Below are 25,811 nucleotides of genomic sequence, written 5' to 3'. Positions count from 1 at the left end.
GCCATCTGGTCTGATAGTACGGTGACAATGATATAGGAGTGAACACTCTATGCTTGGTCTACTGCACAGAAAAGGACAATAGGACATATTTTAAAATGTCAGGATCCATCAGAACCATATTCAGGAAAGTTTACATTTATGAAAATAGATAGTATCGAAAATACATCATGATGCAAATCTAACCATGGCTGTTGGGCAGCTGAATTAAATTAAGAGTAAATCTGAATGTTTCTAATTAAAATTGTGTTATTCCATTTCCTGCTGTGTTTTTCATGTCTGTAAAATGAATCATTATTTTAGTACTTTTGGGAAGTTGTGTCACAAAGGAGGTTGACCCATCTGCTTCTCCTTTGACACATGGATGTGGAGCTCTTAGGCTACAGATATTTAGTGGCTTTGGCTATTTCCAGTCTGTTGTTAGTGAAAATTGTGTTCACCACTACATTTGTGTTCATCACTAGATGAGGCATATGCATCACTGGCATGGGGACAATTAAGAAATCACATGTGTGAGCATAAGGTACATTGATAGAGCAATAAGAGGGTTTTTTGATGGCCTCCATTTAATATATTTATCTATTCTTTTATTCAAAAAACATTGAGTCCTTTTCATGCACTAAGCACTGAATTAGGTGTCTCACTGAAGTTAGGGGAGGAGAACAATAATATATTTTGAGAGTACTAATGTAGTTTATGAGCATGGCTTCAGAAAGAATCACTTCCAAATACATGAAGCAATTGCCTATGAACGTCCAGCGGCAGTATCTGGATCACTGTTGGAAACCAGTCAAATGACTATCGGAGTGCAGGGTCTTGGTAGAGACACAGGAGAGGCTGATTGAGGCTAGGTAGAAGGCCTGTGCATTGGGTGTTGTGGGTGCTAATCCACCTTATAGATGCTGGTAGAGACACCAAGTCCAGAGGATCTAGGAAACAGCTATGATTCAAAGAGTCAAGACAAGGAGGTCTAACCCAATGTGTATAACACAGCATCAGGACCTGAGTAACAATGCATGCCTTTAATTTTTGGTAGAGGTCAACTTTGAATGAAAACTGAGGCTTTATGATCTTAATTTCTAATAGATACATGACACCATTCAAAAGACCTTAGCACTCTTTCTTTATGGGTCTTATACATTGGGAAATAGTCATTTCTTTTTTTTTTGAAAGAGAAAAGAATTCACATATTTAAAGAATAATGAGTATCTGTTCCGTGTCACAAACAGCTCAAAATCACCATGCACAGAACTGTTCCATTACCTTCTCCATACCAGCCTGCCTCTGCTGTTTCTCAGTGAGTTTGGCCCCATCATTGCCCAGTTTCCCAAGTCTGGAACCCTGGAAGTCAGCCCAATTCAATTCACTTACAACTTTCCCACCCTGACTACCAGTAGTTCACCAAGTCCTGTAGAGTCTGTTGCCAAATATTTTCTCTCTTTCTTCAGCACTGTCATAGTTCATAAAATCATCTCTAGGCTACATGGCTGCTATTGTTTCTAAAATAAAAATCTATTCATGTGTTATAATATGAATCCCACAATGACTCTACATTAATTTTAGAAGCAAATCTATGGTCTGGCTGCTATCCATGTCCCCACATTCATCTTCCATTTACTCCCATTCCCCACCCCCAGATGTATCAAATATTACAGCCATATTCTGTGACTTGAGTCCTGCCTTTCTCTCCCAGAATGTATGTAGCCTTCCACTGGGGTCTTCTCACTTCTTTTATTCCAATCTCCATCTAACCTAATGAGAGTTTCTGCTCCTTTTTAAAAGCTGGCCTAAACAAGCATGGTGGCTCATGCCTATAATCCCAGTACTTTGGGAGGCCAAGGAAGGACGATTGCTAGAGCTCAGGAGTTTGAAAGCAGCCTGGGCAACATAGAGAGAACTGATCTCTGCTGAAAAAAAATTAGCCAGCTATGGTGGCATGTACCTGTAGTCCCAAATACTTGGTGGCTAAGGCAGAGGGCAATTACTTGAGCCCAGGAGGTCGAGGCTGCAGTAAGCTCTGACTGCACCAGTGCACTCTAGCCTGGGTGACAGAGTGAGCCCTGTCTCAAAATAAATAAATGTTGGCCCCAAGTAAACCAAACTCTTGGTACTCCCAAGAGCTCCGAGATCTTCAGAATCTTCTTTAAGAGCAAAGACAGGGAGCAAAGTCCCAGGTTCTATGCCTGTCTATACACTTGTGTTCTTATTCGAAAGCGTCGGTATCCCCTAGGATCCTTGTTCCCCTGTCCTTAGTCTGCTTATCGTTACCCTTCTTCCCAAGACACAATAGAAGTTCTTTCAATGGTTTCATGCACTCTGAGAAAAGCATCCTCATTCTATTGCCTCACTGAGCAATGCTTCTCATTCCTGATTTTCCTTTGGATGGCAGAGGTTTGCTTCTTCCTCAGAGGCTTGCTAAAATTCTGGAGCCTGGTACCACAAATAGTCTCTTATTCAAGGGAAACTCTACTTCCTGCCTACATGGGGTATATCTTTGACCTTTATCACCCAAGCAATAAAACAATACCTTTAGCAAAAAATAATTTTAATATCCGTGTAACAAAAATCACTTATGAACAACATAGTTATTTTATAAACAAAACTATGTCCTACTTTTAGATGTATAATTATAAGCACAGATGTTATGTACATTCAGATATGACACTACTAAGCAAGATTTTGTGTAAACACAGTGACATTGATAGAACGTACATTTGCAAGGAATAAGATGCCACAAGTTTGCACACTCCTTCAGAATGCTGAACATTCCCTGAGACAGGCATCTGCTGTTCACTGGAAATTCATTTGTTCCCAAGTGATTAGGATTGGCCAATCATTCATGAGCAAGAGCCACTTCTGGGTTGAAGCATTCAAGAGTCAGTGTATTATTCTGACCCCCTTTTCTCCTAAGGAGCCATGATACAAAGAAGGGGATATATTGACATGGTGGAGCTAGAAGGTACAAACAGCCTGGATCTCTGTGTCACAGCATGGAGGGCAGTTACCCTGAAGGAATAACCAACTCACATTGGGGCTAGCATAAATAATAAATAAATTTGTATTATGTCACTGGGACTCTGGGGTTATAGTTTTACCACATTGGAGCCCGTGCTATCTGACATATACATTCCATTATCTCAAATTCCAACATACACAGATTATGAAATAATATTTTTAAATTGATTGAAGTATTGGTATAGAGAATCATATCAATTAATGTCAGTTTTTATAATAGTTCAGCTCATTTTATCTTAACATACTAGAGACATGGAGACTATTGATAACTAGCTTGAGAGCTTTCAATGTTGGCATATTATTTCAGTTAATGTGAACTTTTATCACTGAAACTACAGACAGGTTAAGAAGTTGGACTCACACCAAAAACACATGCATTGCAGCAAATCATTCTGAAGACTCAATAGAAGCCTTAAATATAGGTTATGTAAAATGAAACCTTTTATATCTAAATTTGATTTAAGCCCAGCAGTTCAAAGAAGATTTAGGGCACAATTTGTCTGATGGAACTGCTTGTGGCATAGATCTATTCAGTTTTGGAAAATAGATTCCACATTGAAGAGATTGTTTTCCTTTCTATGGTGGATATATAATCCACATTCAGCCACTTAGCAGCAAATCCTTGATCTTTGGAGAGGTGTTGAACTTGAACATCTTTCTTCTTTTTGTTGCCCACTTATATATTACTTCCCCCACATCAGCCTTAAAATATTGGACCAACAATACAGAAATAAATGTGATTTCCAGAATGTTTCTTGACTTTCTGGGTTTTTTGCCCAGTGTAGGTTCATTAAAATATTTTTAAAATTTCTATAGTTGTGTGTTTGGGAGATAAGATGAAGGTGGGGTTGAAAAGGAAGAGGAATTTTATTAGAAAATCTAAGCCAAAAATTGTTATTGTAATTAAACATTAAGTTTAGCTTTGAGCTTCCTAGTTGTCAAGAGTTTTGTTTCGATTTTGGCAAAAATAATGCTAAGAGAAGATTACTGGCTGACTATTTAGAGCATTTTAAAAAAATTCAATAGTCTAATTTTGAAGAGCACTGCATCCTAACCGAACTCCACAAAGTTTACCCTCAATGAAACTAAATCAATTCACTGGTTAAATGAAATTGTTTTATATTTTTTAAATGCTTACAGGAGGAACTTATATCTGACAAGTAGATAAGCAAATTTAGCAGGAGAGAAACTCACCACTCACGATGATATCTGAAGATTTTCCTCCTAGAGACTTTTTCCACTTAAGTCAATCAGTCGTTTGAATTAGTGTAGATGGTGGTTATCAGATCCTTTCTCAGGAAATTCTGGGTAGGGGTGTCTACAAAATGTGTAACAACCATTGTAGTACTGGGGAAAATAGTCTGATTGATGTTTTTTTAAAAAAGTTATTCCACATGGGTTATTAAATCTCAGTCTTGGGGCCGGGTACAGTGACTCATGCCTATAATCCCAGCACTTTGGGAGGCTGAGGGGGGCTGACACCTGAGGTCAGGAGTTTAAGACCAGCCTGGCCAATATGGTGAAACCTCACCTCTACCAGAAAAAAAAAATTAGCTAGGTGTGATGCTGTGCACCTGTGATCTCAGCTACTTGAGAGACTGAGGTAGGAGAATCGCTTGAACCCAGGAGGTAGAGGTTGTAGTGAGCTGAGGCCACGCCAGTGCACTCCAGCCTGGGCAACAGAGCAAGACTCCATCTCAAAAAAACAAAACAAAACAAAACAAAACAAAAAAAACCAAAAAAAAAAAACGCGAAGTCTTTATCAAGTTGTCCCACCACAATCTGATCCAGTATATTTTTCATAAAGAGAGTTGTTACAAAGAACTAACATGCTTCTTTGTGGTATCCTCTGATACCATCTTATCCTTCTTTGTTGGTTTTTGTGGGCTTCATGGAAGTGTTTGCAAATCTAAGATAGGATGCCGAGTTACCCAAACCCAGAGCAGTCAGAGTCTACTTCAATTCTGTGATTCCTTGAATGTGACTAATGGTGAAGCCCAACCCAAAAGACAGGCGTTGGATCACAGACAGTCACTGTGAAGTGGCATCTTTGCTCCATTTTAAAATAGAGACCTCTGTTTTGTCACCACTACTGCAGTTTTCTGCTTTCCCAGAAAACTCTTAACACTGACCTGTCAACACAACCCATGGCCCCCAAAGTCCAGGAGATCAGACACAGAGTCTTTGAGCCTGGGTTGAGATCAGTGCTCACTTGACTCCGACACCATAGAGACTACAGGCAGCATGAGGCTAACAAGCACTACAGCTCTTGACGCTAGGGCTTAGAGAGTAGGCTTAAAGCCTCTTTCTAAGCAAATTTGGCATGTGAGCCTAGGTGACAAACTCCTTGCTCAGTCCCTCTAAACAGAAGAGTGATCCATCTAGGGATCTGTCTGGAAGAGTTACCATGACATTCACCTCTGAACGCTCCTCTTTCTGTAGCTCACCAGTGGTGGAATGGAGGCCACAGGAATTATAGTTAGTCTTAGGTCAGATTCCCAAGGAAAGAGACTGGGATAGATATTTACATGCAGACAGCTCATAAGTGATTGCTGTATAAAGCAGTACCTGTAAGGATGTGAGGAAAGCAGGCCTGGGCAGAGGAGGAAGTTGAACTGTGATGCGGTTGCAGCAGAAGTCTCATATGATCCCACAGAGAGGTCTGGAGCTGGGATGGCTTTCCAAAGATGCCCTAAATTGAGGCAAAGGGGTTGGCCCTTTATTTGTATTCAATTATAGTCCAAGCACGTGATACGGGCTGCCCTTGCGGAGGGCATGTAACCTTGGGAAAGGCAATTCCTGAGGAGGGTTTCAGCTGTGAGCTGCCTGCAGACAATATCCCGAGCAGCTGGGAATGACACTTTGGCTCAAAAAGGGGCACTTGGGCGGCACACCACAGCACTGACTACCCCCTTCTTTCCTTCTATCCCATATCTTCAAATGAACAATTAAGCTTAGCTTCAGAAATATTAAGGAGAATTAATGATACATTTAAGAGAGGAAATGATGGATTGACTCCATCCAAACTATAATAAGGATACACACAAAGTAAAGGGCTAATTATTAAATAAACTGTAAGACCATAGACAACTATAGACAGGTGAGTGGAATGACTACAGGTGATTCTCTATAAGCTATTAGAGCAATTTTTTTTTTTTTTTTTTTTTTTTTTTTTTTTTTTTTTTTTTTTTTTTGCTAGAGTCTCTCTCTTTTTGCCCAGGCTGGAGTGCAGTGGCACAATCTCGGCTCACTGCAAGCTCTGCCTCCCGGGTTCATGCCATTCTCCTGCCTCATCCTCCCAAGTAACTGGGACTACAGGCGCCCGCCACCACGCCCGGCTAATTTTTTGTGTTTTTAGTAGAGATGCGGTTTCACCGTGTTAGCCAGGATGGTCTCAATCTCCTGACCTCATGATCCGCCCGCCTCGGCCCCCCAAAGTGCTGGGATTACAGGCATAAGCCACTGCGCCCGGCCTAGAACAATTTTTCTAAAGTGGTGGCAGGGAAGCAGGGGTTGTTTTTGCTTCCATGACCTAATAAGAATCAAGCCATCTGAGGTTCACCCACTAGAACCTTTTCAGCTTGGAATACAGCCCTGAATTGCTTATCTTTTGCTCCAAACTTGACTTTTGGGGTCTCTGTGGGAGGCATACTATCAGCTCATGATCATCAGGTCTCTGGCAATGGCCTCATAGCTCTGACTTTCAGAAGACCACCAGCCTCAAACTTCCCTTGTCAAGATAAAGCTCAGGGGAGCCCTTGCCATTAATAGTTATCTTCCTTAATGACTCCTCAATATCATTTTAAGTCCTATACTACATTTAAACAAGTACATATACTTACACATTATCAGAAAATACAGAATAGCAAAATGATGAATTAAAAGTTACCTTTAGGCCGAGCACAGTGGCTCATGCCTGTAATCTCAGCACTTTGGAGGCCAAGACGTATGGATCACCTGAGGTCAGGAGTTCGAGACCAGCCTGACCAACATAGTGAAAACCCATCTCTACTAAAAATACAAAATTAGCTGGGCATGGTGGTGCATGCCTGTAATCCCAGCCGTTTGGGAGGCTGAGGCAGGAGAATGCTTGAACCTGGGAGGCAGAGGTTTCAGTGAGCTGAGATTGGACCACTGCACTCCAGTCTGGGCAACAAGAGCAAAACTCTATCTCAAAAAAAAAAGTTACCTTTAATCCCACTACTGCGAACATAATAGTACACATTCATCTTTTCAATCTTTTTTTTCTTACCCATATGCAAGTCCTATTTTAAAAATAATAATTTTAGTATGAAGTCATACACTTCTGGATACAAATCTTGGTTCCACCACTTAACAGTGTGACCTAAAGTAATTCACTCTTGATTTGTTTATTCATCTATAAAATGGGAATAATTACACTCACCTCATGGAATTTTGTTAGGCTTTAAAATGAGATGATATATATAAACCATTTATCCCATTGCTTGGTGCATAACAAACATCCAATAAATGTAATATCCCTTGACGTCCACACCTGAGGAGCTAAATTGCAAAAACCGCATAGGACTCAACTTCAAGAACTGACTTATGATCTGAGAAAAGCCTCCTTTAAAAGATCTCAAGCTTCATTGCTTAAATTAATTCCAAACTTCTTAAAGATATTAAAAGGCAATGCACAATTTGATTCAGACATGTAACATGAAACTGTGTAATTAAACATATATATCCTGAAATTAATTTTACATTCACTTTTATAATACAGTACACTTATATAGAATAACACATGGCTCTTGATTAAACAGCAGACTGCTGTTCAATCAAACAGCTCAAGATAGATCATAAAACGTGAAAATGCAGCATCAGCACCAAAATATGGTTATGGGATTTTAATATTCACTTCCATACTCTTACCTAGGTAGCATAAAAGTGGATGTTTCAGAGAGAAAATATTAAGAAACCGTTAAGCATTAAGTGTATCACATTTCTGCTTAAATGCTATTGGGTCATCTAGATTTATTGTGAATAAGACAAGAGGAATTTAGGGATTTGTCTTTCAGAGTAAAGTTAATTAGGGCCAATATAATTTTGGTATAAAAATTTCAATTATGAAAATAAACTTTTAAAGGCATTTGAGTTTATTATTTTCTCTATTTCATGGTTCATTTTCAAAATAAAATCCACTCAACTGTGCACATAGTATGATGGAAATATTTTCCAAATCTCAACTCTTAAATAATACAAATTCTTGCCAAGTTTGAGGAGTAGGGCAAAAGATAAATGAGATTCACAGATGATTCCTTAAATTTTTGTTTCATTCTTTAATGTGATTTTCTTCCCTTCTGCAAACCTTCGTCTGAACAGTAAAAAAGATAGTAAAATTGGCAATTTGAGTTTCATTTCACTCAACCTCCCATGTCAGAAGACCTTTTGGGTCGGGAAAACCACCTGCTCTACTCAACTGTTCACCGTTGCTCATGTAAAAGTTATTTTTCCTCAATTTGATTATGCCCAAATAAGGCCTAGCTAACGCATCAGAGATTTTTAAGTGTAAATCTTTTGTTGAAATAGATTTTGTTATGTGATAATTCTCCAGAAGTCTCTCACATTTCTGCATGTCCTGTGAGCAGTGAGGCACTGACAACTTTTGTTCCAGACTATCTTTCCAAGGATGTTTGTAGACAGAACAGCTTTGGAAGACACATGGCATCTGCCTCTCAAGCAAAGGACAGGTTTGTTTATTATTTGCTATAACAAAGACATTGCCTCCCTCCAGGACAAAGATAGAGCATGTTGCTTGTATCTCATTATGAAAGATCTGGGTTCTCTAAACTTGAGGTTCCTCAGCCATGACACAAACCCACTGCATGTACAGCATCCATTGTAGCCTCTTCTGTGCAATTCTGGGAGGAAGACCAAAGGGAACCAGAGCTAACATAAAGCTCACGCTATTTGCCATGCTATAAGTCATAAACTATTTTGTCTCTGACCTAGGAATATCATGTCTTCTGCCAGCATTCATAAAACAATGGCAGGATTGCAAATAGAGTAGACTCTCAGTCCCTTAACAGTTCTTGATGTAATACACATTTAAAAGGTACACATTCTGTGAAGAGAGGATTGAGTGAAGAAAAAAAAAAGAAAAATAAAGGGAGAAGGGAGGAAAAAGTACGCAAATCACAAGTGTACAAGTAGGTGAATTTTTATGAAGTAAACACATTTATACAAACAAAACCAAAGGAATGGAATAGAAGCAGAACCTCAGAACTCCCCTTGTGCTCACTATCAGTCATAACTCCCCTACAGAGCAACTGTTCTCCTCACTTCCAACACCATAGTTTAGTTTTGCCTTTCTTGAACTTCACATGATTGAAACCATACAGTGTTTAGTCTTTTGTATGACTTAATTTGCTCAAAATTATGTTTTTGGAATTTATCCATGTTGTTGCATATAGTTTTAGCTTCTCCATTCTCATTACTAAATAGTATTCTATTAATATCATGTCAGTATGCCACATTTCTAATGAAGTCTTTCTGGAATCCCCTAGCTTCTTCTGAATTCCCCCAATCCTTAATTAGGACCTTTCCTGTTCGACTCACCACTTTTTTACTTTGTATTTTAGTCATTAAAGTATATTTATTATTTTCTGTGCTAGACTAGTGATTACTTCAAGACTTAAGCCCCAAGGGAACTTGAGAAGTATATTCATTCATTCAACTATTCTGCAAACATTCATAGAGAACCACCTATGTCTGCAGTGTTAGCTGCCAGCACTGTGCTCATCCACATAACCAGCACACACACACACACACACAAACATATGATAAGTGATTATTTAATAGGCAGGAAGAAAAGTGAAAGAGGTCACAAGAAAATGGCTGACAAAATTTACCAGCCAGAGAATGTGTCCTGACTAATGTACAGTTGACTATATTACATGAGGAATGAGTCTAGTTTTTATAAACTACAAGGACTTATATGACAAACTGCCTATTAATATATTCACATGATTCCCTGATATACATTTCTCAACCTTAGCAAAGGAAAGCCTGTGATTCACACATCCCCTCCAAATTTGTTCCTCCACAATTTTTTCCATCTCATTAAAATATGCTATAGTCCATTTATTTGCCCAAACCAAAAATACTGGCATCATCTTCCTTATTCCTCACATCTAGTGCATCAGTACACTCTGTAGAGCCCGCCTCTAGAGCACATCCCAAATCCATGCTTTTGCCCATCTCCACTTCTACCAATCTAGTCCTCATGTTTCCCTGCATCTCATCTGTCCCTGTCTCCATTCTCCACATGGTAACTGCAGTTATCTTGAAACATATGTTAGGTCATGTTATTCTCCTGATGAAAACCCTCCAATAGTGATATAGGTTGGATATTTGTTCTCTCCAAATCTCATGTTGGAATGTGGTCCCCAATGTTGAAGGTGGAGCCTGGTGGGAGGTGTTTGGTTATGGGGGTGGATCCCTAATGAATGGTTTGATGCCCTCCTTGGGGTAATGAGTGAGTTCTTATTGTATTCATTCACAGTTGTTTAAAGAGTCTGGCACATCCTCCATTCTCTCTTGCTCTCTCTATTGCCATGTGCCTGCTCCCCTTTCACCTTCTGCCATGATTGAAAGCCCCCTGAAGCCTCACCAGAAACAAGAAAGCACCATGCTTCTTCCACAGTCTGCAGGACCATGAGCCAAATAAACTTCTTTTCTTTACAAATTACCCAGTCTCAAGAATTATTTTATAGCAATGCATAATGAACTAACAAAAATAGTATCTCATTGCTCCTAGAACAGAATATAAACCCTTTTCTGTAGAGTTAAAGCCCATTCTAAACTGTGATTCTAGTTCGTCCTCACCTATGAAATTCTAGTCACCAACCTTTTATTTGCCAGGCTTACCTTGCCTAGAACTTTTGTACATTCTCATCCCTTAGTCTGGAAAGCTTTCTCTCTTACCTTCATATGGCTGATTTGCTCTTTTCACTTAGATCTCAGCTTAAATATCACCACCCCAAAGAACCCCTTCTTGATATTCTAATCCAAAGAAGCCAATCAGTTACTTCCTGTCACATCACCATATTTTAATCCACTGCATAGTACTTTCCTTATCTGACATTTTCTTTCCTTTTTAGTATTAACTATTTTATATCTTAAAATGTAAAAAGAAAAAAAAAGATACTTATAAGCAAATACTACTTATAACTGAAACTTCCATATTCTCTATTATAGTTTTGGTAAATATTTTGTCTGACTTTTGACCTAACTGCTACAGAGATATGAATTCTTATGTTTATTTACTTGAGTGTTTTAGGTTGAATTACGTCCACCCCCCGTCAAAAGAGATGTTGAAATCCTAACCCTCAGCATTTCGGAATGTGACTTTATTTGAAAACAGGGTCACTGCAGATGCAATTAGTTCAGATGAGGTTGTGCTGGTGTAGGATGGATATAACTGGTGTCTTTATAAGACAGCCATGTGAAGACACAGAGACACAGGGATAAACTCCTGTGAAGGCAGAGGATTGCAGCGATGCATCTACAAGCCAACTCTGCCAACATCTTGACTTTGGACTTCTGGCCTCCAGAACTGTGAGACAATAAATTTCTGTTGCTTTTAGCCACCTAGCGTGTAGTACTTTGTTATGGCAGTCCTAGGAAGTAAGCAGATGTGTTTAAAGGGAATAGATAAAACATACATGTTGATGATTTAGGGTCTTTCTATGACAGAGGAGTGGGTCACAGCAATGAAATCAAGTTCCTCTACTTGTGCAGTTTCTCTTCCTTTTGCAGGCTCCACTCCAATAATGTGTGTAGTGATACCACAAGGAGCCCGAGAGCCAATCCCAAAATTAAAGGGACTTTAGAATGTACCAGGGTATATGAGAAAACCAAATAGCTCATTTTCCCCAGGACCTTCATTGTCATCGGTTGAATCAATCATTGAGTTGCATTTATAGCTATTATTCATAGCATGTCTGGTAGCATTAAGACCTTTCAGATCTTATTATCTTAGTTGATGTTAGTAGAATTACATTTACATTGATTTCTAAAAGACAGTGTGTTTGAGAGCATGCTTGGGTGGTGTTTACTAAATGGGATTGGCTAGGTAAACATAGACAAAGAGTTAAGAATGCTACAGAGCTGATCAGATGACAAAAACAAATCTTATTTAAGAATAATTGGATTTATGTTACCCATAAATCTGAATTGTATCTGTGAAATGCTCCCTCTTATCCAATAAGTATATGAGTAGGGATAGAGTGAGAATAATACCTATCTCTCAAGATCATTACCTGACACTAGAGATCAGTCATTACTATTTTGTTTCTAATACGGAAACCCTGAGAAATGCCAGTGCATGATGATGGTGCCTCCTCTGCTCAACTTGCAGTGGGCATTTGGTAAATATTAAATCATGTTGTTTGGACAAAAGTCTTTGACAATGTGGAAAATAATCTATTTATGTTCATTATTATATGATGTCATCTTTACATGAGTCATCTTGATCTGGTCAAAAAACTTTATTTGGTTGGAGATTTGACTAGTGATGGCACACATGATACACTCTCAGATCCGAGTGCCTTCGGAATTACACATGGCCAGATAACCTCTCTATAGAAGGCTGATGGAGTAGTGGCTAAGAGCCCAGGCATTGGGGGCAGATATATCTGGGTTTGAGCCCTGGCTCTATTCCTTACTAACCACAGGCTTTTAGAAAATTATACAACTTCTCGGCACTTTCAATTCTTTACCTGTAATTGGGAGCAATGACATGTGCTTTGTAGAGGTCTTTTGAAGATTAAGAGATGAGACATGTAGAAATGTGAAATGGTTAACTTTATCTTAACTTGCTTAAATCTTCAAAGACCCTATTTCCAATGAAGGTTACAGTTCTAAGAACTGGGGTTAGGACTTCAGTGTACCATATATTTTCTTGTGGGGAGGGTCAGTCATGGAGACACACAATTCAACCCATAAAAAGGCCTTGTCCCACTAGGTAGTCCCTGGGTGAAAAATTAATGAGGTTTTCTGTCCCTGTGCTAACATCAAAAGCCATGATTTAAAAACTAAGAGCCTTTCATCTCTACTCAAGCAAAAACATACTGGACTGAGGACATTTGGTCAATTTCAGAGGAGGGCAAAGCTCATCAAGCTTCAGTACTATGAGGCACTTCAGAGACTTCTATGAGTGACCTACCCACTTTACAGATGAGAAAACTGAGAGTCAGAAACATGATTTAGCCAGACTTTCAGAGCTCATCAGGTTACAGACAAAAAGCAGAACCCATATATTTTTACTCCCCTTTCATTATTCCATAGGTGTTGGAATTTCTTCACTTTAACTTGTCTGTGTAGACATAACCTTGAACATAGTCCCTAAGAAAATATTTCTCAGAGACATCAGTACATCTAATAAGCCTCTAAGCATAATAATCAGAACCAGTGGGTAAGGCATTCTAACAATCCCCAAATGTGTTTTTAACACTGTTATTGTTGTTTTAACATTGAATACACTTAACCAGGAAATCCAAACTTCTTTCTGAAGCATTCCAACTGTTGTGTTTATACTCAGTTGCCACACAACATTTTCTCCTACTGTGTTTTAGTTGGCAAGAGCTCCAGGACAAGTTTTCATAGCCAAGTAGCCTCAGATAGGGAATCTTTCCAATCCCCAGAGACCTGGCATAGCCCCAGAATCAATAGTCACAGGAATAGGTGCCAGACTCATCCCATCCAGGGCTTTAGCTAGCCTTGGACCAAACCCTATTTAGACCCTGAAACTGGATAGGAAGAACCAGCTGAAAAAATAGAGCCATACAAAGGTTATAGATAAATAAGTAAAAGCTACTTTTCTTCCATCAGAAAAAAAGGGAATCCTGCACAAAATATATTAAATTCTTCATTCACCCTTGCTCCCACCACCAAAAAAATTGCATATGCAGCCATGTTGCCAATCTCTTGAATTAAAAGTGGATAATCACATTCAATATTTTACTATCATTATGTATTTTTCAGAACACAGAATATGGAATTCTGTCACCATTACAGGGTGTTTCCTACTTTCATTACACAATTTGGAGATTGTGAAATGAAAATATATATGATTTAAATGGCAATGTATAAATCTGGCATCTTTCTCCATAGGATATATCATTCATTCATTTAGCGAACTTTGAGCATGCCAGCACAGTGCTATGCCCTGGGATTCTTAGATGAATAAATCTGAATTAGATGAATAAATAAAGCTGCCTTTGTTCACTTTTCTGACCAAGCACCAGATTATACCCTCCAACTAAAGACGAACCGGGAACTGTAGTTGTCCTAGAGGTGGGGAGGAAAAGAAGGGTAGTGGTGGGAGAGCAAAAGCAGAGAAGGAGAGGCTGGAGGTATGGAGCTCATCTGGCTTTATTTGGATATGCCTCATCTGGCTTTATTTGGATATGCCTACAGACGTGCCTACAGATTGTAAAGGAAGACATTGTGTACCACCTATGGTCCATGATGACACTTGCTATTAAAAAGGCATAAGGGGAGCCGGGCACAGTGACTCACGCCTGTAATCCCAGCACTGTGGGAGGCTGAGGCAGGTGGATCACCTGAAGTCAGGAGTTCAAGACCAGCCTGGCCAACATGGTGAAACCCCGTCTCTACTAAAAATACAAAAATTAGCTGGGCGTGGTGGTGGGTGCCTGTAATCCCAGCTACTCGGGAGGCTGAGGCAGGGGAATCACTTGAACCCAGGAAGCAGAGGTTGCAGTGAGCTGAGATCATGCCATCATACTCCAGCCTGGGCAACAAGAGCGAAACTCCATCTAAAAAAATAAAAAGGCATATGGGGCCAGGTGTAGTGGCTCATGCCTGTAATCCCAGCACTGTGGGAAGCTGAGGCAGGCAGATCAGCTGAGGTCAGGAGTTAGAGACCAGCCTGGCCAACATGGGCAAAACCCTGTCTTGGCTAAAATAAAACACGAAAAATTAGCAGGGTGTGGGGGCACACACCTGTAATCCCAGCTACTTGGGAGGCTGAGGCAGAAGGATCACGTGAGCCCATGAGGCAGAGGTTGTAGTGAGCTGAGATCATGCCGCTGCACTCCAGCCTGGGTGACAGAGTGAGACTGTCTCAAAAAACAAACCAACAAACAAAAGGCATATAGACAGTGTTTTAGGGGTTAATATGAATGATTAAGTCACCTTAGAGGGAAACATGGAAGATGGTCAATGTGCTGAGAAAGGTTTGGTCTAATTGGTGTTTTAGAAAGATGACCATGGTAACAGTCAGTCAGGCCAGCAGGATGTGCATACTGTATGCATACTCTGGTCCCAGGCCTAGGCCATTTTATGTGACTATTTTAATTTTCCGTCAGCTATGTCCTTCTAAGAAGGCAGACAGGGTACAAGCAGTTTTTGGTGATCATTCTACTATATCCTGCTGTGAAGAGGGTAGAGCTCTGCTCAGCAAGCCTCATCTTTCTGCAGATGGAGCTGGTCCACTGTGGGCTGGGGCACTGCTGGCGATCTTTTGTCCAGCATCCTGTCCAGGGAAAAGCTGCCTTTGTTCGCTTTTCTGACCAAGCACCAGATTATACCCTCCAACTAAAGATGAACTGGGAACTGTAGTTGTCCTAGAGGTGGGGAGGAAAAGAAGGGTAGTGGTGGGAGAGCAAAAGCAGAGAAGGAGAGGCTGGAGGTATGGAGCTCATCTGGCTTTATTTGGATATTGCTCTCCTGGACTCCAAATGGAAAATAGAACTGAACACCCAAGATTAAAAAATGCAATTCACACTAAGTAAGTCTAAAGTAATTTACACCAGGCATTAAAGTGTTTTGCATGAGAATATAGTATGATGTAGACAACCCAAGAATTATGTCTTTCATTAAAAGGTTTGCAACTCAGTGTGCTGTGATATAACTATAGCAGTTTTTCTGTCTTGGTGATGGTTTTTTATTTTAAACACTGCCTTACAAATCGAGGAATGCAAATGCATCGGGAACACTCGGCCTCTGGGTTTTAACTTATTGTCACCTCTTACTAATCACTTCCTTTTTGTACTTTACCTGCTTGTGCCAAGGTGAAAGGTGAACAGTTATACTGCCATTGCCCCTCAACCCCATGTATCCTGAGCCCAGCTATAAAGTAAACTGTCATTTATTTCTTCATTATTCAAAGTTAGCATTTGCTAGTTCAAAGCCCATTTGAGATTATGCATCAAGAATGATATACATTAAGGCTGGGATTAAAGGAAAATCAGTTACATGAAAGAAAGGTGTTTTGCCACAAATCTTGTGTGGGTATGTCAAGAAGTATATTCACTGCCTAATTTAAAAAGAAACCAGGACAACCCTCAGAGATATATACCTGCATCTGGCCAGTTTTTTTATAAGGATACTTTCTGTTTGAAGTTGGACTGGGAAGTTAGAGGAAAAACATTTCTCCCTGGCTACTACAAGCAGTTTATTGAAAAACAGTATGTAGATGTAATTCTGATTTTAGGCACTCATGAAGAGTAAAATCAAAAGTTGATTCATCCTGAACATGCTTAGACAGGGTAAAGAAACTGGGCTTAGAAGTAAGGCTGACAGATTTAGGTCTGCTATAAGGGGAGATCACATGAATGTTCAAATTCCCTTCTAACCCAATAATTCCATAATTGTATTGATTACTGCCTAATTATACTCATGATCTTGTTGGCCTGTTTGGAGGGACCATTTGCTGATTTGGTACAAACCTTGGTGATGCTCAATGTGAATCAAGGGACCTATAATGGGCCAGGCACTGAACTAGGTACTTTTCATCAATCATTCCATTTAATCCTCAAATCAGTTCCAAAATTTGGAAATTACGAGTTTCTACTGTGTATCATTCTCTTTGGCATAACTTATCATACAAATTAGACTGTTTTTTAAATTAGGCAACTAAGATCTCACATCTGATGCAATACTGAATGTAAAACTACTGTGACTATATTCTATACAATGCCTGGAATTCTGTGAGCTCATACATAGAAAACAACAAAAAATTATAATGGCTGTATTGTTGCTGGACCGGTTTTGTTGCTGGGCTGTATTGTTGCTGGACACAGAGGTTATCATGTGCAAATCAAATGTTTGAATATGAATTTACCAAGATACTGGTGCTCTGGAGATTGTGGTTCCAGAGACTAAGTGCCTTCTCGTCTCTGTGAGGGTCCTAATGCCACCCAGGCTCCTGGTAGTATGTCTACCATTTGGGACCAGCTTGATAAATGTGTGTAGAACAGAATTGAAGCATACTAGCCTCTTTTTCAGGCCTCTCCTAAAGCACCCTGAGCCCCCTGGTTTCCAAACATTCTAGTGGGAAGGTCAGGGGGCAAGGCCTTTCCATATGTTTCTGGCATCCTCTCTGATCAAGATTTGATAAGCAAGAGTGTTATCTGACGCCTCCAGAGCAGATGCTCACAACCCATTTCTGCTTTTAACTCAAAGTCAGATTTTGCTAAAGGACTTTGGGGGTCTGGATAGGGGATGTGTGACCTACAGACTTGGAGCAGAAGCTCTCTTTTATAACTCGGGGAAGGTGCCAAGTAATTCCATGGGTAAAAACTAGTGAAAAAATACCTTGGTCTCATATTTTTGCACCCAGCTTAGCCACTTCATCATCTCCATCTGGCTTTGCTCTTAAACAACAAAAACATCAAAGTGCACTTGGCAAGGCTCATCCACAAAATATGCTTTCATTTTCTACATGAGCTCATCTCTATCCAGTCAATAAAGAATATTTGATTGTGGTTAATGTCGTTTGTTTCATGAAAAGAACTAACTTAACAACTGTACCTAGCTCTGAATAAATCCAATGGTTTTAATAATCAAGGAGAAACCAAATACTTATTAAGTCCTTTAATTTGGACTGGTTGTTTTATTTAATACAACCCTGTTTCCAGTTATCTATTTTACTGGTGAAGAAACCAAGGCTCAGAAAATTGTACAATTAGCTGATGATCACAGAGTGAATTAGTGGAGTTAGTGACTAAGTTAGGATTTGCACTTCAGTCCATTTGAGAAGGGAGACTGAGCTTTTTCTACTAGACTTAAAGACTTTCATCAGCTCAACAGAGACACAGAATCACTGAATCAGAACTCTGCCTATGTATCCTGACATGGTACAAGTTATTCAGGGCCACCCTCTTTTCCAAGGAGGACACAGGAAGCACTCCCTCCCCAGGGTTGATAGCCACCTTTGTGTACATGGACACTGGGAAACAGCTGCTGGGTGTGCTGGAGGCGTTGCAAAGGACTAGTGGAGGCATCACAGGCCACCTTAGCACCCTGAGGAGCCCAGATGGCTGTTGTCATTCATATTTTCAACCAAAACAATGTCAGGGTGGCCTTTGAGGCTCTGGATGGAGATGACTTTCTCAACCCAACTGAGAGCACTGCGGGGCTGAGCAGCATTTTGCAGTAGCAGCATCAGCCTACAATCAATGATTCCTGTTTTTAACAGTGAATTCTAAAAGTATACAAAATTGTAGATCTAAACCATGGCACTGGATATGATTTTAAGGTCATCCATCATACATACCACTATCTTTACATGAAAATAAGTGTCTATACCATTTAAATGAGCTCACATGTATTTGTTAAGCAGTCCATTCTCTTCATTGTGGAATGAAGTTAATGGGTAAAACGAACAGAATCAGCATGCTTTTTCATTCTGTTGGCATAAATTTTTAATCTTCTTGGCTGAGGAGGTGAGTGCCTATTTCTCCGGTTGATTTAAAATACCATGCGGTTAAGGTATACAAAACTGAACTACTGCACTTGACTGGGGGAAGAGTGCTTAGTTATCACTTTTGTTCATTGTTTTCCATGGAGAATCCATAAGATAGGGAAGCAGGCATGAGTTTGTTTTCAGACATAAAGAAACTATGGCACAGAGAGGTAGAACATCTATCTCAGAGTACACAAGAGGTGGAGAATTCTAACACAGGTTCCAAGTTTCCAGCCAGAGCAATCTTGTTTAAATAACTGACAAAATGCCAGTTGGCAGAGATGTCAAAATAATATCATAGCAGGACAAAAGGTGCTTGGAGAAATCATGTCTATTCCCAGACAAATTACTGAAGTTATAGTTTGGAGCAAAACATAAAATCTAACAAATCTGTGCCATCCAAACCATTTCCTAGTCTTCTCTTTCAATGGCATCTTGATGAAGGTTTTTGCCTGTGAAAAATATCATTTAACTTTGGTAGCTATAGATGTGTGTTTTTTCTTTCATTGTAAACATTTATTAAACATCTTTCCATATGGCACCTTACTTAATTTCTACTCACAGTTACCTCACAAGAAATGGAAGGGAAGCACAAGGGGATTGAGCACCTTGGCTGAAGCCCTTGGTCAGCAAGTGGGAGAGCAAGCATTGGGATGGCAGCTTCCAACCTAAGCATGTGCTCGTCTCGGTGCACTGCCCAGAACCTGCTCATTTCAGCTTCCTAGAGGGGCTCTCTACTCATAAACTTTGGAAAGGAGAACAGTTCTTCACGGAGAATGTGAACAATCAAGCTGGACTCTCACAGAACTTCCTAGAGGCCCTACTCTGGTCCAAGATTGAACCACAATGAAATGATCAGTTCTGCATTGGATGATCTCACTGATCAATTTTCTTTCCATTCTGTCATTTGGTGCACCCTTCCTCTACCTCCAGAGTCATCTGGACCCATGACTACCACCAAAAGATCTTAGCACCCTGAAATCTCAGTTCTGGCCTGCTGACTTCTTAGATCCATGTATTTTCTAACTTTATCCATCCTCAAAACCTTCCCTCCTTGGGACCCTGTTTTCTAATGATAAATAAGTAATGAGTCTTACAATCCAAGACTCATTGACAGGGGCATTGCAGAAATTCCCTATCCACAGGTGTGACTATTAGAGTAGAAATTTCAGACACATCGACAGATGAGTAGATAAATCTTATAGGAAGACTGAGGATCTTATACCCCAGCAACCACTCTGCCATTCTGAATGGGATGTGGCTGGCCCTAGACCAGCTACAAATGCATGTCATGCCCTTATGTCAGATTCATCAAATGTTAAATCAGGAAGTCATTTGGATAATACATTTCTAGTTATAAATTACAAAAACTGACTCAAGCTAGCTTAAGGGAAAAAATTAATAATCTAAATATATGGAGGTGAGAAATCAAGGAGAACTCAAGGAAAATCTGAACAAGCAGGTCTCAGGAATATGGTGAACAGGGGCCACTCTGAGGACACATGAATAAGATTCCAAAAACTTTCTCTTGTTAATGTGACTTGGTTCCTGTCTTATTCTGGCTGAGCTGCTGTACCAAAATACCTTAGACTGGGTAATTTATAAGTAGCAGAAATTTATCTCTTGCAGTTTTGGAGGCTGGGAAGACTAAAATCAAGATGCCAGCAGATTTGATGTCCAGTGAGGGCTTATTCCTCATAGATGGCACCTTCTTGCTGTGACCTCACATGGTGGAAGGGACAACAGGCTCCCTCAAGCCTCCTTTATAAGGGTACTAGTCACATTCATGAGGGTGGAGACCTCATGGCCTAATCACCTCCCAAAGCCCCCGCCTCTTAATACTATTACATTGGGGATTTAGATTTCAACTGTGAATCTGTGGGGGACACATACATTCAGACCACAGCAGTTCCTAGTACCCAGACATCATGACTGACTCTGACCAAAGCTTTGAGAGAAAGAGCCAGACTAAGTAAGGTGACCACTTTGATCCAGTCAGCTGTAGCCTGTGGGACAGGGTCATGAGGTTCAAACACAGTGTGGGGAAGAGGAGGGGAGAGTATTCAGAGAAGAATGTCCATTATGTGAGGCCATAGTGACTACCCATGAGTCAACACTCCTCGTTTTACAGAAGAGGAAGCAGGGGCCCAGAAGAGTAAAGTGATTGTCTCAAGGTCAAACAGCTGGTAGTAGAAGAGCTGGACTAAAATATAGCCCCCTCCTGGCTCCCCAGACTGAGGTCTTTGATCTGCCCTTATGTTTCTATTCCTTGCATGTTTTATGGCCTCAGTCTACCTTCCCTCCCACCTGCCGTCCCCACTGCAGACACAGCAGTCTTCAAAAAGCCCAAATGTGACCATGACACTGCTCTGCAAATTAGCCATCTGTCACTTCTAGTCCAGATTCCTTAGCAATTCAGGCAAAGCCCTTTTAACACTGACTCATAGAGTGTAGGAGTCTGCTAGAGCTGCCATGACAAAATACCCCCAGAATGGGTGACTTAATTGACAGAAATGTATTTCTCACAGTTCTGGAGGCTGAGAAGCCCAAGAGCAAGGAGCCAGCAAGATAGGCTTCATGCTGAGATCTCTCCTTTTGACTTGTAAGTGGCTACCATCTTGTTATGTACTCACATGACCTCTTTTCTCACCAGAGATCTCTGGTGTCCCTTCCTCTTCTTATTACAACGCTAGTCCTATTGGATGAGGACCCCACTCTTATGACCTCATTTAATCTTAATTACCTCCTTAATGGCCCTGTCTCCAAATATAGTCACCCTGGGGATTGGGGCTTCAAGATGTGAATTGGCAGGGCAGGGGGATGCAATTTAGTCTACAACATGGAGCTTTTTCCATTCTTCAATACAGCCTCTCTCTTCCCTGTTCCCTTTACACTTAGCTACGCAGCCTACCTCGCCCCAACCCCACAAGGCATGCTCTTTTAAGTTCCCTCTGTTTGTCTGCTTGTGCTTTAAGCCTCAACTCAATGACTGTTATGCCATGGAGCCTCATGGGTGGTCATCCTCTGGTCAGATGTTCCCCATATGCTCCTTTAGCCCTGCCATGCATGTGTGTCACATGTGTGCCCTATGCAGGGGTCACATGTGTACATTACTGCATTTGCCACATTCTATTTCAATTAATGTATTTATGCATTTGTCTCTCCAACCAGAATGTGAATGCATTTGCCACATTCTATTTCAATTAATGTATTTATGCATTTGTCTCTCCAACCAGAATGTGAACTCCTGGAGAGCAGAAACTCTCTCATTGATTTTCATCTTCTCTCCTTATTGCCTACCCAGCGTTTGGCACAGGGCAGGTATTCAGTAAGTGCTGGTTGAATAGACAAGCAGCATGTTATAGAAAGGAAAGACTGGTTACCATATTCTTTGTCTCCATTTCATCACCATTTATTTCAGGGAAAATTTTTCATGAACCATGGAGATATATGTGTATCAGAAATTGAAGGGGAAAGTAAAGAGTAGGAATTAGAATACTTTTCTAAAGTGATAAAGAAAGCAGAACTTTGCTTACTCACTAACATCAAAGGGGAGACTCACCTCAGATTACAAGATTTTTGCACAGTGGATCCCTGGTACATAAACAAGGGACGGATTAATCATATTCTTTCATGTTGTGCTCTAATATTGCTACTGTGCTATGCAGCATCTGCAATGGGAAGCCCCATGAAACACACCAATAGACAAATGCTAAACAAACATGATAAAATACAAGAGCAGCACACCATAAGACTCATTTTTCCATTCATTTTGACAAGGGTAATGTAGTTTTAATTACTAATGATAATGTATATTGCCTACTAGTAAATGTCTGGTGGTGAATTTTGTAAACTTTTCATCTTGGGATACCATAGTACTCCTGAATTTGTTCATTAAATCCTTTGTTGCAAGCCAGAAGAAAATGAGCAAGTTTGTGAATTAACAAGGAGGCATAAATAAGCTCCTACCGCAGCAATTATATATGGTACTTTGAAAATTAGAGAACAAGATACAGTGGCCTTTTAAAATATTTTTATTCAATTGGAATACTATAATTTCAAAATTAATAAATTGAATGAAGGCCATATTCAATTCTGTCTTGAAATGATTGAATAATTGATTAAAACCTAGTTTCATTTTCAAGGTGAAAGAAGTATGTAAATTGTGTTTGCTGGACAAGCTAGAAGAAACAGACAATTGCTTAATTTTAGTTGTGTTTACAATTTGTGCACTCAGTGTTCCTATTGATGTGTGTTTGTTCTCATAACAAATCATGTACAATTATTAATAAGAATTCAAAGAATACAGCTAAAGTGTGAAATTATACAAATAATTCCACTGCAAAGAAAAGGCCCTAGAGGTGAACAGTATATTGAATTTTTCAAAGGAAAATTATGTACTTGTGAGTGTGTGTCATTTGAAGAAATGATTGTCATGGGAAATTAAATCCCACCTTGAAAGAAATGAGTAAGAATGAGAAAAATCACCATAAATTCTCTCTTTATAAAGGAATTTTACTTTTTGACAAACGAAATTTTCTCTAAGCTTCTAATCATACATGTCAATTACAGACATACGTTCATATATGGATAATGCAAAAACACTTTTGCTACACTATATTATTTTAGCTTAATTCAGATTTATTTCAAAGGAAAATAAAGAAGTTACGCATCATCTAATTCAGTTATTTTTCAAAGCATTGTCCATGGACTGCCTATATCAGAATCCCTGGCATGCTGATTGAAAATAAAGCTTTCCAGGTCCTAACCAAGACCCGAAGCCGAATCTCAGAGGTAAGAGCACACCTCAACCCACTTCCTAAGGAAAATCAGTGTCTCTCAGTCTGCTTTCAGGAGAACCAACCTGGCCCTTCTTGGTGAGAGGACTGTACACTGTGCTCCAGAAGAGAGAGGGCCTTATAGTCACTGCTCTGGAATGGCCCAAGGCAACAGAACACTACCGTCTCCCCGCTGTTTCTATTCCCCTCTTTGAGGCCTACTGATAAAAGTTCTGCACCTCTTCCAACTTCAGTTTCCAGATGACCCTATTGGGAATACTTAGGCCATACCCCTTTACTGCCAAATTATGGGCTAATCCCTGCTCTAAACTGGTGAGAAATGATAAACTATGACCATTAACTCCCCTCTTAGGACTTTCCCTTTCTTCCCCACTAGGTTTTCAGAAAATATGAAGCATCAAAAGGCTTTATTGTATTTTTCCGACTCACCATGTTATATTCCTGTGTAAAAGCAAACTCATTTAAAGAAAAATGATTTTTTTCTCTCCCTCTTTTTCTTACATTTTAAAATACTGTATGTTATATTCAAAGACTGGACATAATGTTTATAGCATGTTACTAAAATTAGAGAACAGATTGCAAAAACATTGTATACCACAGCTCTATAGTTGAAAGAAGCACATGTTATACAATACATTGCATGCTAAGTACATAGTATGCAAAGTACTATGTATTGTAAGGGCATTTAAGATGTTAATAAAACTTCTGTGGAGATTAAATTCATAGGCTATTTTTATATATTTTCTGTTTCCTCGTGATTATTAAAAATCAGTAACAGCTTTTTTCCTGAGGACATGCTCAGGGTGAACATGTGTCTCTTTTGCTGCCCAGGGAAACCCTGACTTACTCCTGCTGTCCTGATATAATTATTAATACTGTTCCCTTTCACACCCAAAAGTGTCCCACATTGGATAACTTTGATGCTCATCCTACTTATGCAACCCAAACTACTAGCTAACAGTGTGCTCTGCTCACCTGTTTGTAGGAAAATCACATGGCAAGAATCTCAAAAACAGATAGTACCTTGCAAATCCTTTTACCTGCCTGCTCTCACATACTCCCCTTCCCATACACGCATTGAAGCTAACTATTTTTTACTCAGAGGCAGTGCGCCGTTATTCCACATCAGGATTTTGAGAGGCGCTGTCCAGCAGATGGACACTGGTGTCAGTCAAGTTGGAGCTTCTATTTAGGGTCTGGGCATTTTGTGCCAACGACAGTATCCAGGGGCCATTCGAAGGGTCCTATTCTCCCGCATTCAATTTCACCAAAGTTAAACTATTTCTGCTCGAGGGCAGACACAACACCTCAAAGCAACTTAGACTGGCCTGGGGTAGGGGCTACATTTTGACTGTGGTTCCTCTGCTCTCAAGAAACAAGTGACTTATGCTAACCAAAAATATCCCAACCTCACCGAAATAGTGAGGGGAAACTTAACATATTCTTTATATTTGCTTCAACTAATCACCAAGTAAGCAGATAAAATAAATAGCTTATAAACACTAATTACATCTAATCCTCACAACAGCCCTACTGGATGTTTTTGAATATAATTACTCAGCATTTTCATCTTTATAGTTAATATTAATAACAGCTCCCACTTCTTAGTGTTCACCATGTACCAGGTACTGTGTAAGAGACTTACAGTCAAAAGCTCATTTCACTTCACCATACTAGTTGAATACAGGTTTATTTGTTTATTATCTACCATGGCCACTATAAGCTTTATAAGGACAAAAACTTTGTCTTGTTCACAATTGTATTCCTGTATTTGTAATTTTGTCTGGCACAGAGAAAGTTCTCAGTAAATACTTGTTGAATTAATAAATAAATTATTAAATGAGTGAGTAAGCCAGAAAGCCCACAAGAAAGGTGTTCTTATCTGCATTTTGCAGATGCGAAAACCAAGTCTTACAAAGAGTAAGGAATTCATAAAGATTTTATAGATCGCAAACTGGGGGCTGTCAGGTTCCAAAGTCTTGAACATGACAACCCCTCCCCACTTTCCTGATGAGAAAACCATGGCTCAGGGAGTTAAATAACCTGCTCAGTACCCACTAACTATTAAGCTATTAGAACTCAGATCCAGGAACTCTGATTCTAACCAGCCTTATTTTCTCCTCATCATGTTGATGGACGGCAGGATCAGTCACCATGTGGTTGGCATGTACAACCACGAACATTATCATTTGACAGAGGACAAGGGTAGGCGGTTCCCCCCGAGCAAAACACAAATCCTCTGGTAGGAGGGGGTCATCATTCTC

At 39.8% G+C, this 25,811-nt stretch overlaps 1 long non-coding RNA gene across 3 annotated transcripts in view; it reads left to right on the top strand.

The window, feature by feature from the left end:
• LOC139357157 (uncharacterized) overlaps positions 1 to 24,769 on the top strand; it is an 89,695-nt gene extending 64,926 nt beyond the window's left edge. For 2 of the 3 annotated variants that reach the window (XR_011609888.1, XR_011609886.1), the window contains one exon: positions 19,313 to 24,769. This is a non-coding gene — a long non-coding RNA (uncharacterized lncRNA). Of the gene's footprint in view, positions 1 to 8,587; positions 8,666 to 19,312 lie in introns of those variants that run through there. The other variant, XR_011609889.1, reaches the window with a different exon arrangement.
• Positions 24,770 to 25,811: the final 1,042 nt, after the last annotated feature.

The sequence above is a fragment of the Macaca nemestrina genome, chromosome 11, assembly GCF_043159975.1.
Source record: "Macaca nemestrina isolate mMacNem1 chromosome 11, mMacNem.hap1, whole genome shotgun sequence".
NCBI lineage: Eukaryota > Metazoa > Chordata > Mammalia > Primates > Cercopithecidae > Macaca > Macaca nemestrina.
Note: the sequence above shows the minus strand (reverse complement) of the source record. Positions and strands in the feature narration are given on the sequence as shown.